The following is a 15776-nucleotide window of genomic DNA, read 5'->3' on the forward strand; positions in this document are numbered from 1 at the left end:
AAATCCAGCTGCACAACAGTTCTTCTCTTTCTGGCAGGGGAGGAGGGACTAAAACACTGATGTTACGAATTGTAACAACTGCTCCACAGCTTACAGACAGCATGCAGGAACTACATAACCCACAATGCATTGCTCTGGGACATTCCTTTCCTTACTGACATCACATGTGCAGGGGATTGTGGGATTTGTAGGGAGCAGGCTAAAGGCAGGAATGCAGAAAAGGCTGCATATTTTTTTAATTGCAAAGTTGCTTGAAATGATGCTTACTTTTCAAAAAGCTCCAATTGTGTTTGGGTGGAGTTGCCCTTTAATCTCCTCGTCATCACATGGTTATTTCCCACTATTAAAAGCAGTTATAGAATATCATCTCATCTGACCTGTTGCATAAGGCATTTCTCCCAGTGCGGCCTTTGGATTCCCCGGCTAACATTAGGCAATAGTCATGTATGATTCCATACGGCACAGATTTATAGGAATATAATGGATATATCATGATGGCTGAGCAATCTCCTGTTACTGTTACTCACATCTGTACCGCTTGCTTATACATAACACTAGTATGGTCATATCACAGCCGACTGATACGTATGCAAGCAGAAAATAAAGCCAATCTCCAGTGCATACTGCCATATAAGCAAGCAGAAAATAAAGGCAACCTCCAGTACATACTGCCACATAAGCAAGCAGAAAATAAGGCCAGTCTCCAGTGCATACTGCTATATAAGCAAGCAGAAAATAAAGCCAGTCTCCAGTACATACTGCCATATAAGCAAGCAGAAAATAAAGCCAGTCTCCAGTACATACTGCCATATAAGCAAGCAGAAAATAAAGCCAGTCTCCAGTACATACTGCCATATAAGCAAGCAGAAAATAAAGCCAGTCTCCAGTACATACTGCCATATAAGCAAGCAGAAAATAAAGCCAGTCTCCAGTACATACTGCCATATAAGCAAGCAGAAAATAAAGCCAGTCTCCAGTACATACTGCCATATAAGCAAGCAGAAAATAAAGGCAACCTCCAGTACATACTGCCACATAAGCAAGCAGAAAATAAGGCCAGTCTCCAGTACATACTGCCACATAAGCAAGCAGAAAATAAGGCCAGTCTCCAGTGCATACTGCTATATAAGCAAGCGGAAAATAAAGCCATCTCCAGTATATACTGCCATATAAGCAAGCAGAAAATAAAGCCAGTCTCCAGTGCATAGTGCTTTATAAGCCAGCAGAAAATAAAGCCAATCTCCAGAACATACTGCCATATAAGCAAGAAGAAAATAAGGCCAGTCTCCAGTTCATACTGCTATATAAGCAAGCAGAAAATAAAGCCAATCTACAGTACGTACTGCCATATAAGCAAGCAGAAAATAAAGCCAATCTCCAGTATATACTTCCATATAAGCAAGCAGGAAAAAAAGCCAGTCTCCAATGCATACTGCCATATAAGCAAGCAGAAAATAATTTGGCCCCTCTGAGAAAGCAGAAATGAAAGAGCACCTATCAAAGGGAAATTGTTTCCCCCACTGGAGATGTGGGCTAGTGGGCCCAATCAGAGAGCATGCTCTATTAGCCAACATCTACAGTGGGGAAACTGGGGATAGGTGCCTGCAGTTTTAATGAGACTAACCTCCATATAAGCAAGCAAAAAATGACACTAGACTCCTGTATTAGGCAATGGCAGCACGCAGAAAATAAAATTTATGTCCAGTCCATTAGGTCATGTAAGCAAGCAAAAAAGAGATAAACCTACAGTGTTCAAGGCCGTATAAGCATGCAAAAATTGAGACTAGCCTATAAGTTCATGAAATCAAGCAGACAATATGATGAATCTCCACTCTATAAAGCCATATTAGCAATCAGAAAATTAGATTAAACCATACATGCTACAATTACGATCTTTCCCATGACTAATGGGAAAATAACACTACTCTCCAATACATAAGGCATGTGAGCAAGCAGAAAATGGCACTAACCCTCTAGCCTATAAGGGCATATAAACAAGCAGAAAATAATATTAGTCTTCACTACATAAGGTATGTAAGCAAGCAGAAAAAGTAAATTAGACTAGCCTATAATGCCATAAAATCAAGCAGAAAATGAAACTAACCACCAGTCTACAAGGCAGTGTAATCAAGCAGAAAATGAGGCATATCTCTTGTTTATAAGGTCAAGTAAGCAAGCAATAAGTGCTATTTAAACTGCAGTCTATACAGCCATGTAAATAAGCAGAAAATAAGGCCCAGCTACACTGCATTGGGCCATGTAGGCAATCAGAAATTGAGGCCCAGCTACACTGCAATAGGCCATGTAGACAAGCAGAAAATGAGGCCCGGCTACACTGCATTGGGCCATGTAGGCAAGCAGAAAATGAGACCCAGCTACACTGCATTGGGCCATGTAGGCAAGCAGAAAATGAGGCCCGGCTACACTGCATTAGGCCATGTAGGCAAGCAGAAAATGAGGCCCGGCTACACTGCATTAGGCCATGTAGGCAAGCAGAAAATGAGGCCTGGCTACACTGCATTAGGCCATGTAGGCAAGCAGAAAATGAGGCCCGGCTACACTGCATTAGGCCATGTAGGCAAGCAGAAAATGAGGCCCAGCTACACTGCATTAGGCCATGTAAGCAAGCAGAAAATGAGGCCAGCTAGACTGCATTAGGCCATGCAGGCAAGCAGAAAATGAGGCTCGCTAGACTGCATTGGGTCATGTAGGCAAGCAGAAAATGAGGCTCGCTAGACTGCATTGGGTCATGTAGGCAAGCAGAAAATGAGGCTCGCTAGACTGCATTGGGTCATGTAGGCAAGCAGAAAATGAGGCTCGCTAGACTGCATTGGGCCATGTAGGCAAGCAGAAAATAAGACCCGCTAGACTGCATTAGGCCATGTAAGCAAGCAGAAAAAGAGTGAAGGGCTTAAGACAAGGCACTTGCTGACCTACCTAATGACCCAGTTAAATTCAGGGTGACAAGCCACAGTCGGAAGACCCCATCCTACCTCAATGGATTTGACTCCTGTGCATCCCTGTTACCCGTGTTCCATACATGGTGCTGAGTTGTCCCGTCGGCGGCACGCGTGTATAAAACACAGGGCTGAATGTGAGCTTAGTGTGTGTGAGTTCAAGTCAAACAGTGCGGGTTACAGGGACGTGCCGCTATTATTCTCCTTTCATCACGTAAGGAATCCAAATACTTTAGTAAATTCTGCCCAAGGGAGATTTATTTTTTCTCTTTCCTTTTTAGATCATTCACCTGTAGGGTTTGACATTCTTCTCCCGGTGGCTTTACCCATAATTCCTTGCACGGCAAAGGCAGCCCCACAGCCCCCGTCCCCTTGGGTTAAACCTGATCCACACAGAGATTTACAAAGAATGTACATAGGGTGGCAGAAACACTGTTCTCCTCATCCCGCTCCTACTACTATAGCATTAGCATTGGCCTCTGCCAATTCGGCTATTAGTAACCCTACCCTGATGGATTGTGGGTGCCAGGGCTTCATGCAAATAGTCACATTAAAGGGGAACTCCGTTAAAAAGCCCCACACAATACAAAAAAACCTTACTATAATTATCACTGTAATCTCTTCCTTCGAAAAGTAGAAATAAATACCATTTTATATGCTGAAATTCAGCTGCAAAGCAGTTCTTCTCTTTCTGCATCGTTTGAAATCCTGGCAGGGGAGGAGGGACTAAAACATTGATGTTACAAATTGTAACAACTTCCCCACAGCTTACAGACAGCATGCAGGAACTACATAACCCCATCACCCTCACTGGCCGCATCTCCCACACCCTCTAGGGGCCCCATCTGCACCCCCCCTAACCCCCGCAGGGGCCCCCACTGTGCCTCCCTAACCCCACCGCAGGGGCCCCCACTGTGCCTCCCTAACCCCACCGCAGGGGCCCCCACTGTGCCTCCCTAACCACCCCGCAGGGACCCCCACTGTGCCTCCCTAACCCCCCCTGCAGGGGCCCCCACTGTGCCTCCCTAGCCCCCGCACTGTGCCTTCCTAACCCCTGCCGCAGGGGCCCCCACTGTGCCTCCCTAACCCCCCCACAGGGGCCCCTACTGTGCCTTCCTAACCCCTCCCGCAGGGGCCCCCACTGTGCCTTTCTAACCCCCCCGCAGGGGCCCCCACTATGCCTCCCTAACCTCCCCGCAGGGGCCCCACTGTGCCTCCCTAACCCCCCACTGCAGGGGCCCCCACTGTGCCTCCCTAACCCCCCCTCAGGGACCCCCCACTATGCCTCCCTAACCCCCACTGCAGGGGCCCCCACTGTGTCTCCCTAACCCCCCCTCAGGGAACCCCCACTGTGCCTCCCTAACCCCCCCTCAGGGACCCCCCACTGTGCCTCCCTAACCCCCCCTGCAGGGGCCCCCACTGTGCCTCCCTAACCCCCCTGCAGGGGCCCCACTGTGCCTTCCTAACCCCTCCCGCAGGGGCCCCCACTGTGCCTCCCTAACCCCCCCGCAGGGGCCCCCACTGTGCCTCCCTAACCCCCCCTCAGGGGCCCCCACTGTGCCTCCCTAACCCCCCCTCAGGGGCCCCCACTGTGCCTCCCTAACCACCCCCACAGGGTCCCCCGACCATCCTCCCCTGAGTGCGCGTAAGTTTAACACATCAGGGGAGGAACACCGTCAGCCGGGGTTGGGTCTAGGCCAGCGGGGCCCACTGCGTTTTTTTCCCGGCCCAGTCCGACCCTGTACATAACCCACAATGCATTGCACTGTGATGTTCCTTATTGACATCACGCATGCAGGGAATTGTGGGATTGGGAGGATGCAAGCTGAGGACAGGCGACTACTGTTACATTTTATTTGAGTCTCAAAGTAGCCAGATCAGCAGGGGAACAGGGGGCGGGGCTTAGGGAACTGTTCCAAACCATATTATTACATTAAAATCATGAAAAATCTGCATATTTTTGAATTTATGCATATTGGGTGGAGACAACTAAAGGGACAACTAAATACCACTAACTGCTCAAAATTCCACCCCCCCCACCCCCTTCAGCATTCCATCTTCATTTTGGTAGCAAGGGTGTTGTGCCCGATGCAATTATGTCTGGTTTACCCAACTACACGCCACTGTGCTCTGCCCTTCCCTGCAAGTCGTGTTTTGTACGATTGTGTTTCGGCGAATCCAATTAATAAATGACTCTAATTATAAACAGGTATAAATAAACTCCACCCATGACGGCCCAATATTACTTCAAAACGCATCCTTTGGATATTGAGCCAAAAAAAATTTGTGGCAGGAAGTCTTTACTGTGGCTCTGGATAGAAACTGGGAGCCGTCCAGCAGCCGCAATTCCGATTTGCAACCGGATTCAGTTAGACACGGGGAGAGGAAAGTTATTCACTTGGCCTCACTACACTGGGGGGAGGGGGTAACAACACAGTTTGCTTGTGGACCCCCATACAGCAGATTACAGTAGTAAGGTACAAGCTTAAAGCAGAGCAGGGCTGCACTTTTATAGAAAGCAGACAGATACGCTTGTGATTGGCTAGCTTCTATGCATATATAATAGTGCTACAGCCAGCTGATAGTGGTATGTAGAATCATGACTTTCCCTAGTAAATAAAACATAAAACAAATAACGACAATGCATTTATCGTATCAGTTATGTTTAAAATGTGTGGGGGAAACGGTTTCAAATAAGTGCCCCCCCCTTTTTTTTTTTTAAAGGGGTAGTTCACCATTAAATTAACTTTTAGTATGATGTAGACGTTGCTATTCTGAGACAATTGGCAACTGGTCTTTATTTGTTATGGTTTTTCAGTTGTTTAGGCTTTTGTTTAGCAGCTCTCCGGTTTGGTATTTGTGACGCTATTTGGTTGCTAGGGTCAGATTTACCCCAGCAACCAGGCTGTAATTGGAAGCAGAGATGGCAATAGGAATGGCAGAGGGCCTGCCTAGGTAGGTAAGTACCGTATTTTTCGCCCTATAAGACGCTCCGGAATATAAGACGCACCCAATTTTAAAGGAGGAAAATCTAGAAAAAAAAGATTCTGAAGCAAATACTGTAGTAAAATATTTTATATCAACTGTATAAAGTTATTGTCTCTGGGCTCGCACATAATGAGGCTTCCCCCAGGCCCCCCCCCCCAAGCATCCTTCAGCTTCCCCCAGGGCCCCCCCCCAAGCATCCTTCAGCTTCCCCCAGGGCCCCCCCCCAAGCATCCTTCAGCTTCCCCCAGGGCCCCCCCCCAAGCATCCTTCAGCTTCCCCCAGGGCCCCCCCCCAAGTATCCTTCAGCTTCCCCCAGGGCCTCCCCAAGTATCCTTCAGCTTCCCCCAGGGCCCCCCCAAGTATCCTTCAGCTTCCCCCAGGCCCCCCCAAGTATCCTTCAGCTTCCCCCAGCCCCCCCCAAGTATCCTTCAGCTTCCCCCAGCCCCCCCAAGTATCCTTCAGCTTCCCCCAGCCCCCCCCCAAGTATCCTTCAGCTTCCCCCAGGGCCCCCCCCAAGCATCCTTCAGCTTCCCCCAGGCCCCCCCCAAGTATCCTTCAGCTTCCCCAACCCCCCCAAGTATACTTCAGCTTCCCCCAGGGCCCCCCCAAGTATCCTTCAGCTTCCCCCAGGGCCCCCCCAAGTATCCTTCAGCTTCCCCCAGGGCCCCCCCAAGTATCCTTAGGCTTCCCCCAGGGCCCCCCCAAGTATCCTTAGGCTTCCCCCAGGGCCCCCCCAAGTATCCTTCAGCTTCCCCCAGGCCCCCCCAAGTATCCTTAGGCTTCCCCCAGGGCCCCCCCAAGTATCCTTCAGCTTCCCCCAGGGCCCCCCCAAGTATCCTTAGGCTTCCCCCAGGGCCCCCCCAAGTATCCTTCAGCTTCCCCCAGGCCCCCCCAAGTATCCTTAGGCTTCCCCCAGGGCCCCCCCAAGTATCCTTCAGCTTCCCCCAGGGCCCCCCCAAGTATCCTTAGGCTTCCCCCAGGGCCCCCCCAAGTATCCTTAGGCTTCCCCCAGGGCCCCCCAAGTATCCTTCAGCTTCCCCCAGGCCCCCCCAAGTATCCTTCAGCTTCCCCCAGGGCCCCCCCCAAGTATCCTTCAGCTTCCCCCAGGGCCCCCCCAAGTATCCTTCAGCGTCCCCCAGGGCACCCCCAATTATCCTTCAGCTTCCCCCAGGGCCCCCCCAAGTATCCTTCAGCTTCCCCCAGGGCCCCCCCAAGTATCCTTCAGCTTCCCCCAGGGCCCCCCCAAGTATCCTTCAGCTTCCCCCAGGGCCCCCCCAAGTATCCTTCAGCTTCCCCCAGGGCCCCCCCCAAGTATCCTTCAGCTTCCCCCAGGGCCCCCCCAAGTATCCTTCAGCTTCCCCCAGGGCCCCCCCAAGTATCCTTCAGCTTCCCCCAGGGCCCCCCCAAGTATACTTCAGCATCCCCCAGGGCCCCCCCAAGTATCCTTCAGCTTCCCCCAGGGCCCCCCCAAGTATCCTTCAGCGTCCCCCAGGGCCCCCCCAAGTATCCTTCAGCTCCCCCCAGCCCCCCCCCCAAGTATCCTTCAGCTTCCCCCAGGGCCCCCCCAAGTATCCTTCAGCTTCCCCCAGGGCCTCCCCAAGTATCCTTCAGCTTCCCCCAGGGCCCCCCCAAGTATCTTTCAGCGTCCCCCAGGGCCTCCAAGCATCCTCCAGCTTCCCCCAGCCCCCCCCAAGTATCCTTCAGCTCCCCCACGGCACCTCCAGCGTTCTTCAGCTTCCCCCAGGGCCCCCAAGCACCTTCCATTTCCCCCCAGCGGCCTCCGGCTCCCGTGATGTCTTCCTCTCTGTGCCGCGGCTCCCAGCGGCTTCTGTGCTTTTATAAGGTTGCGCCCTGTGGGTGTGACGTCAGTACGCACGGGCGCAACCTTATAAAAGCGAGTATGCGGCAGAGAGCCGCGGCACAGAGAGGAAGGAGCATTCGCCGTATAAGACGCACAAACTTTTCCCCCCCAGTTTTGGGGAAGAAAAAGTGTGTCTTATACGGCGAAAAATACGGTAATAAAAATGAATAAGTGACCCCCATTTGAAAGCTGGAAAGAGTCAGAAGACGGCAAATGATTAACGAGCTATAAAAAATGAAGACCAATTGAAAAGTTGCTAGGATTAGGGTATAACCTGCAGATAAACAGATTTAATAGGCTGCTAGGAGAGGTGCTGGATGTTGCACAGCCGAGAGAGGTGTTCTGCTTAAATTCCCCTATGTCATCACTGGGAGAGAGAGCAAGAGACAGCCACGCCTGGGTATTGTGCAAAGTGGAAATACTTGGATTTTCTGGCCTAACAAGATGCGCCTGAATGTGCCTCCCACTGTCGTACTGGCCAAATATCGGCCGCCCAGTTACTGCTGGACTGCATATACCAGCACACTGTAAAGGGTTTGGTTGACCTTTAAATTAGCTTTCAATATGTTATAGAATGTCCCATGCCTAGCAACTTTGCAATTGGTCTTCATCGCTTATTTGTTATCGTTTTTTAATTATTTCCCTTCCACTTCTACAGCTTTCAAATGGGGGTCACTGACCCCCGGCAACCAAAAAAAACTATTGCTCTGTGATCTTAAGATTTCCTAATTATTGTTACTTTATGTTTCTTACCTACTCAGTCCCTCTCCTATTCATATTCCTGTCTCTCATTAAATTTACTGCCTGGTTGCTAAGGTAAAAAAAAAAAGACCATAGCAACCAGATAGCTGCTAAAATTCCAAACAGGAGAGCTGCCGAACAAAAAGCTAGATAACTAAAAAAGCAAAAAAAAATGAATACCAATTGCAAAATGTCTCCGAATACAGGTATGGGATCCCTTATCCGGAATCCCGTTACCCAGAAAGTCCCAAATTACGGACCATAGACCCCATTATAAGCAAATAATTCTAATTTTTAAAAATGATTCCCTTTTCTCTGTAATAATAAAACAGTACCTGTACTTGATCCCAACTAAGATATAATTACCCCTTATTGGGGGCAGAACAGCCCTATTGGGTTTATTTAATGGTTAAATGATTCCCTTTTCTCTGTAATAATAAAACAGTACCTGTACTTGATCCCAACTAAGATATAATTACCCCTTATTGGGGGCAGAACAGCCCTATTGGGTTTATTTCATGGTTAAATGATTCCTTTTTCTCTGTAATAATAAAACAGTACCTGTACTTGATCCCAACTAAGATATAATTACCCCTTATTGGGGCAGAACAGCCCTATTGGGTTTATTTCATGGTTAAATGATTCCCTTTTCTCTGTAATAATAAAACAGTACCTGTACTTGATCCCAACTAAGATATAATTACCCCTTATTGGGGGCAGAACAGCCCTATTGGGTTTATTTCATGGTTAAATAATTCCCTTTTCTCTGTAATAATAAAACAGTACCTGTACTTGATCCCAACTAAGATATAATTACCCCTTATTGGGGGCAGAACAGCCCTATTGGGTTTATTTCATGGTTCCTTATTATCGGGGCTATAAGCATGCTGGGAGCTGTAGTCCATTAACACCAGGGTTTGTATCTTTAAAGCAGTAACTAATAGACTATTTCTGTACATGTATTACATAAATCAGTATCAGGGAGGAAAGATCCGGATGCAGACGACTCTGTAAGCCTGCCCATCGGGGCAAAAATAGTCCTTTATTGTACGATGAAAGGGCTGAAGGCAGAGGGCCGTGAAATCCCGGCTCTGAAGAGAAAGAAGCGTTTGTCTCTCTTGTGACGTCGCTTCCCATTATAGATTCCTCCGGCCTTTATCTACAAACATCTCCCTCATGCTTCTGCCTGCCTGTGGAATTCTCCGCCGCGTCTCATCTGGATCCTGCGGCGGTACCGGCGGCCCCCGGGGGCTCATCGTGTAAGGAGATTTTTGTCATTATATGAATAGTTGAAAAATTCAACATTTTTTTTCTGGTTGCCACGGGTGGTCAGCGACCCTAGCAACCCCAAGGCTACTGATATAAACAATGGAGACCAGTTGCAAAGCTGCTAGGAATAGGCCTATCTCTAACAGGCTGCTGACGCCCGATAGGTGCTATTATTAGAAGCCCAATCGGGTTTGTGCATTGTTTTGCCTTTGCTGGTCTGTTTAACCCTAATCTCTTTAGAAAAGGTTTCCTTTGTTGCTATGGGTTACTAGACCCAACATCGCCGTCCTCCAAAGCAATGATCAGCTTTTCATTTTAAGGGGCCAAATACAAAGTGCTCTTATGTGAAAACGATGATGGCACATAGAGAGGTCTGCGGCACCCATGGGGGCCGGCTAGGGGCCCTTTAGAGGGCCACATTCAACTTTGAGACCTCCTGGTGTGACTGCTAAAGGAGGACTTGCCTGTTGCTTTCCTTAGTAAATATAACCCACACGGACAAGCAAATGCCCCAATATTAGTACTGCGGCGGAGGCCATTTTGTTTTTCTTTGCAGTCACCAGAGCTGTAGGAAGCAGGAAGTGGCGCTTTTTGGCCGGGACAAAATACAGAAGCCTGGGAATGACAAAGTGTGCCAGCAGCCCTAACGAGGAAGGTCATTGGGACAAAGTAGCCAAACGCCACTCTAAGCAACACCTGGGAACGAGGTGCCATTTACACATGTCTGTGCTATCAGGGTTGGTCCACGTCATTGGCCGGGGGCACTAATGGGCTGGAACACTACTGCTTATCTGTCCGTACAAACACCTTCCCCCTGCTCACACCTACTGCAGTATAATCACTAACGTGACCTTGTTTGCACCACTACAACCCCCAATGCCACCTTTAGTAGCGTGGGAAATGCCAGTTTGGGCACCGTATCCTTGTGTGTATCAGTAGCACAAATGCCAGCCTGTGAATCTGCAGCACAAATGCCAGCCTGTGTATCTGCAGCAGAAATGCCAGCCTGTGTATCAGCAGCACGAATGCCAGCCTGTGTATCAGCAGCACAAATGCCAGCCCGTGTATCAGCAGCACGAATGCCAGCCTGTGTATCAGCAGCACGAATGCCAGCCTGTGTATCAGCAGCACGAATGCCAGCCCGTGTATCAGCAGCACAAATGCCAGCCTGTGTATCAGCAGCACGAATGCCAGCCTGTGTATCAGCAGCACGAATGCCAGCCTGTGTATCAGCAGCACGAATGCCAGCCTGTGTATCTGCAGAACAAATGCCAGCCTGTGTATCAGCAGCACAAATGCCAGCCTGTGTATCAGCAGCACAAATGCCAGCCCGTGTATCAGCAGCACAAATGCCAGCCCGTGTATCAGCAGCACGAATGCCAGCCCGTGTATCTGTAGCACAAATGCCAGCCCGTGTATCTGTAGCACAAATGCCAGCCCGTGTATCTGTAGCACAAATGCCAGCCTGTGTATCAGCAGCACAAATGCCAGCCTGTGTATCAGCAGCACAAATGCCAGCCTGTGTATCAGCAGCACAAATGCCAGCCCGTGTATCTGTAGCACAAATGCCAGCCCGTGTATCTGTAGCACAAATGCCAGCCCGTGTATCTGTAGCACAAATGCCAGCCCGTGTATCTGTAGCACAAATGCCAGCCCGTGCATCTGCTGCACAAATGCCAGCCTGTGTATCAGCAGCACAAATGCCAGCCCGTGTATCTGTAGCACAAATGCCAGCCCGTGTATCTGTAGCACAAATGCCAGCCCGTGTATCTGTAGCACAAATGCCAGCCCGTGTATCTGTAGCACAAATGCCAGCCCGTGTATCTGTAGCACAAATTCCAGCCCGTGTATCTGCTGCACAAATACCAGCCTGTGGGGGAAACTAAACAGCACCTGATCTAGCAGGCAACAGCGGCCTATCAGATGTTTGCTTTCAAATAGTAGAGCGGTAAATGTGGCCTGACGAGGGTTTGCACTCTTCTGCAGTGGAAAGTGGGGAGACTGAGGGCAGGAGAGAGAGAGAGAGAGAAGGTTAGAGAGAGAGAGAGAGGGAAGAGTGTGAGGCACAGAATGGGTGTGAGGGGAAGAGATCTATAGGAATGAGCAGGGAGAGCGAGACAGGTCAGACCAGCGCAGCCTGTATGTTTCACTGCTGATACCGACTGTCACCCACACCTGTCACTGTGCCACACGCAGCTGTCACCTTCCAGCAATATGTATATGTGTCACACAAGCACATACTGCTTCTACTGTGTAACCCTCCATATACAGCTCTCAGTGTATAACCCAGCCCTATACAGCTCTCAGTGTATCATCCGGCCATACACAGCTCTCAGTGTATCATCCGGCCATATAGAGCTCTCAGTGTATAACCCAGCCCTATACAGCTCTCAGTGTATCATCCGGCCATACACAGCTCTCAGTGTATCATCCGGCCCTATACAGCTCTCAGTGTATCATCCGGCCCTATACAGCTCTCAGTGTATCATCCGGCCATATACAGCTCTCAGTGTATCATCCGGCCCTATACAGCTCTCAGTGTATCATCCGGCCCTATACAGCTCTCAGTGTATCATCCGGCCCTATACAGCTCTCAGTGTATAATCCGGCCCTATACAGCTCTCAGTGTATCATCCGGCCCTATACAGCTCTCAGTGTATCATCCGGCCCTATACAGCTCTCAGTGTATCATCCGGCCCTATACAGCTCTCAGTGTATCATCCGGCCCTATACAGCTCTCAGTGTATCATCCGGCCATATACAGCTCTCAGTGTATCATCCGGCCATATACAGCTCTCAGTGTATCATCCGGCCATATAGAGCTCTCAGTGTATCATCCGGCCATATAGAGCTCTCAGTGTATCATCCGGCCATATAGAGCTCTCAGTGTATCATCCGGCCATATACAGCTCTCAGTGTATCATCCGGCCATATACAGCTCTCAGTGTATCATCCAGCCATATAGAGCTCTCAGTGTATCATCCGTCCATATACAGCTCTCAGTGTATCATCCAGCCAAATAGAGCTCTCAGTGTATCATCCAGCCATATACAGCTCTCAGTGTATCATATGTCCATATACAGCTCTCAGTGTATCATCCAGCCAAATAGAGCTCTCAGTGTATCATCCAGCCATATACAGCTCTCAGTGTATCATATGTCCATATACAGCTCTCAGTGTATCATCCAGCCATATAGAGCTCTCAGTGTATCATCCAGCCATATACAGTTCTCAGTGTATAAACCAGCAATATACAGCTCTCAATGTATAATCCAACCATATACAGCTCTTAATATATAACCCAGCCATACACTGCTAAAAATGTACAACCCAGTCATACACAGCTACCCCTCACTGTGTAACCCAGCCATATACAGTTACCCCTCACTGTGTAACATAGGCATATACAGTTACCCCTCACTGTGTAACCCAGCCATATACAGCTACCCCTCACTGTGTAACATAGGCATATACAGTTACCCCTCACTGTGTAACATAGGCATATACAGCTACCCCTCACTGTGTAACATAGGCATATACAGCTACCCCTCACTGTGTAACCCAGCCATAGACAGCTACCCCTCACTGTGTAACATAGGCATATACAGCTACCCCTCACTGTGTAATATAGGCATATACAGCTACCCCTCACTGTGTAACATAGGCATATACAGTTACCCCTCACTGTGTAACCCAGCCATATACAGTTACCCCTCACTGTGTAACATAGGCATATACAGTACCCCTCACTGTGTAACCCAGCCATATACAGCTACCCCTCACTGTGTAACATAGGCATATACAGTTACCCCTCACTGTGTAACCCAGCCATATACAGCTACCCCTCACTGTGTAACATAGGCATATACAGCTACCCCTCACTGTGTAACCCAGCCATATACAGCTACCCCTCACTGTGTAACCCAGCCATAGACAGCTACCCCTCACTGTGTAACATAGGCATATACAGCTACCCCTCACTGTGTAATATAGGCATATACAGCTACCCCTCACTGTGTAACATAGGCATATACAGCTACCCCTCACTGTGTAACATAGGCATATACAGCTACCCCTCACTGTGTAACATGGGCATATACAGTTACCCCTCACTGTGTAACATAGGCATATACAGTTACCCCTCACTGTGTAACATAGGCATATACAGCTACCCCTCACTGTGTAACATAGGCATATACAGCTACCCCTCACTGTGTAACATAGCCATATACAGTTACCCCTCACTGTGTAACATAGGCATATACAGCTACCCCTCACGGTGTAACATAGGCATATACAGCTACCCCTCACGGTGTAACATGGGCATATACAGCTACCCCTCACTGTGTAACATAGGCATATACAGCTACCCCTCATTGTGTAACATAGGCATATACAGCTACCCCTCACTGTGTAACATAGGCATATACAGCTACCCCTCACTGTGTAACATAGGCATATACAGCTCCCCCTCACTGTGTAACATAGGCATATACAGTTACCCCTCACTGTGTAACATAGGCATATACAGCTACCCCTCACTGTGTAACATAGGCATATACAGCTACCCCTCACTGTGTAACATAGGCATATACAGCTCCCCCTCACTGTGTAACATAGGCATATACAGTTACCCCTCACTGTGTAACATAGGCATATACAGCTACCCCTCATTGTGTAACATAGGCATATACAGCTACCCCTCACTGTGTAACATAGGCATATACAGCTCCCCCTCACTGTGTAACATAGGCATATACAGTTACCCCTCACTGTGTAACATAGGCATATACAGCTACCCCTCACTGTGTAACATAGGCATATACAGCTACCCCTCACTGTGTAACATAGGCATATACAGCTACCCCTCATTGTGTAACATAGGCATATACAGCTACCCCTCACTGTGTAACATAGGCATATACAGCTACCCCTCACTGTGTAACATAGGCATATACAGCTACCCCTCACTGTGTAACATAGGCATATACAGCTACCCCTCACTGTGTAACATAGGCATATACAGCTACCCCTCACTGTGTAACATAGGCATATACAGCTACCCCTCACTGTGTAACATAGGCATATACAGCTACCCCTCACTGTGTAACATATACAGTCACACCAGAGAAAAGTTCAATAAAGTACCTGTCCCAGGGGAGCCCAGATAATCGGCCCAGCACTGGTTACTGTACCTCTCATAGTTTGAACTTTGCCGTCTCTCACCTGCTCAGTGCAATCTCCAGCCTTGGCTGAGTCTCAGGTGCTCCAGGCTGCTCTCTCTGTCTCTTTCTCTCTCACTGCACTTCTGACTCTCTCCTGCCCTCTCCCCACCTCCCTCCAATCTGCCTCCTCCTCCCCTAGGTAACGTACACAGCTCCCAGGTGTGGCTGCTAGGGAGGAGGCCTCTGGGTTACCCTGTACGTAGCAGGAGATGGGACGCCTATTCCCACTTGTCTCCTCAGCTATGCAGGCAGATGCATCTCTCTCTCTGCCCTGCGGGGCCACAACTGCACGACTGCCTTACACCTGCACGACTGCCTTACACCTGCGCCCCTCGGCCTCCTCACCCCCAGGGGTGCCATGGAAGTCAATCTTATATCACAATGACACATTCCAGATAAGAATTCTGCACCACCTACTGCACCTTATCATCCATGACCTTTCTGATGCACTTATTAGGCAATCAGCAGATCACTTGAATACAGTATTTTATATTTTTTTTGTATGGTAACCTACAGTCTAGTACAGTATAAGCTCAGCATAAGAGCAACAATCACAAATGTTTAAATACTATGGTTTTGTTTGCCCTTTACATAGCAAATAATTCACTCCTGTTTCTCCTACTTCCATGTAACTGAAGGAGTCCCAAGCCGGACTTGGATTTCTTACTATTGAGTGCTATTCTGATACCTACTGGGAGCTGCTATCTTGCTCCCTTCCCATTGTTCTGCTGATCG

The 15776-nt window shown here is 48.9% G+C and overlaps 1 protein-coding gene across 3 annotated transcripts in view; it reads right to left on the bottom strand.

The window, feature by feature from the left end:
* The window catches only part of bicdl2 (BICD family like cargo adaptor 2), a 33019-nt gene extending 17865 nt beyond the window's left edge, over window positions 1-15154 (bottom strand). The window contains exon 1 of one of the 3 annotated variants that reach the window (XM_031892598.1): window positions 15043-15154. The gene's annotated coding sequence lies outside the window, so the exon portion shown is untranslated. 3 annotated transcript variants of the gene reach the window in all.
* Between the last annotated feature and the right edge of the window lie 622 nt (window positions 15155-15776).

The sequence above is a fragment of the Xenopus tropicalis genome, chromosome 9, assembly GCF_000004195.4.
Source record: "Xenopus tropicalis strain Nigerian chromosome 9, UCB_Xtro_10.0, whole genome shotgun sequence".
Taxonomy (NCBI): domain Eukaryota; kingdom Metazoa; phylum Chordata; class Amphibia; order Anura; family Pipidae; genus Xenopus; species Xenopus tropicalis.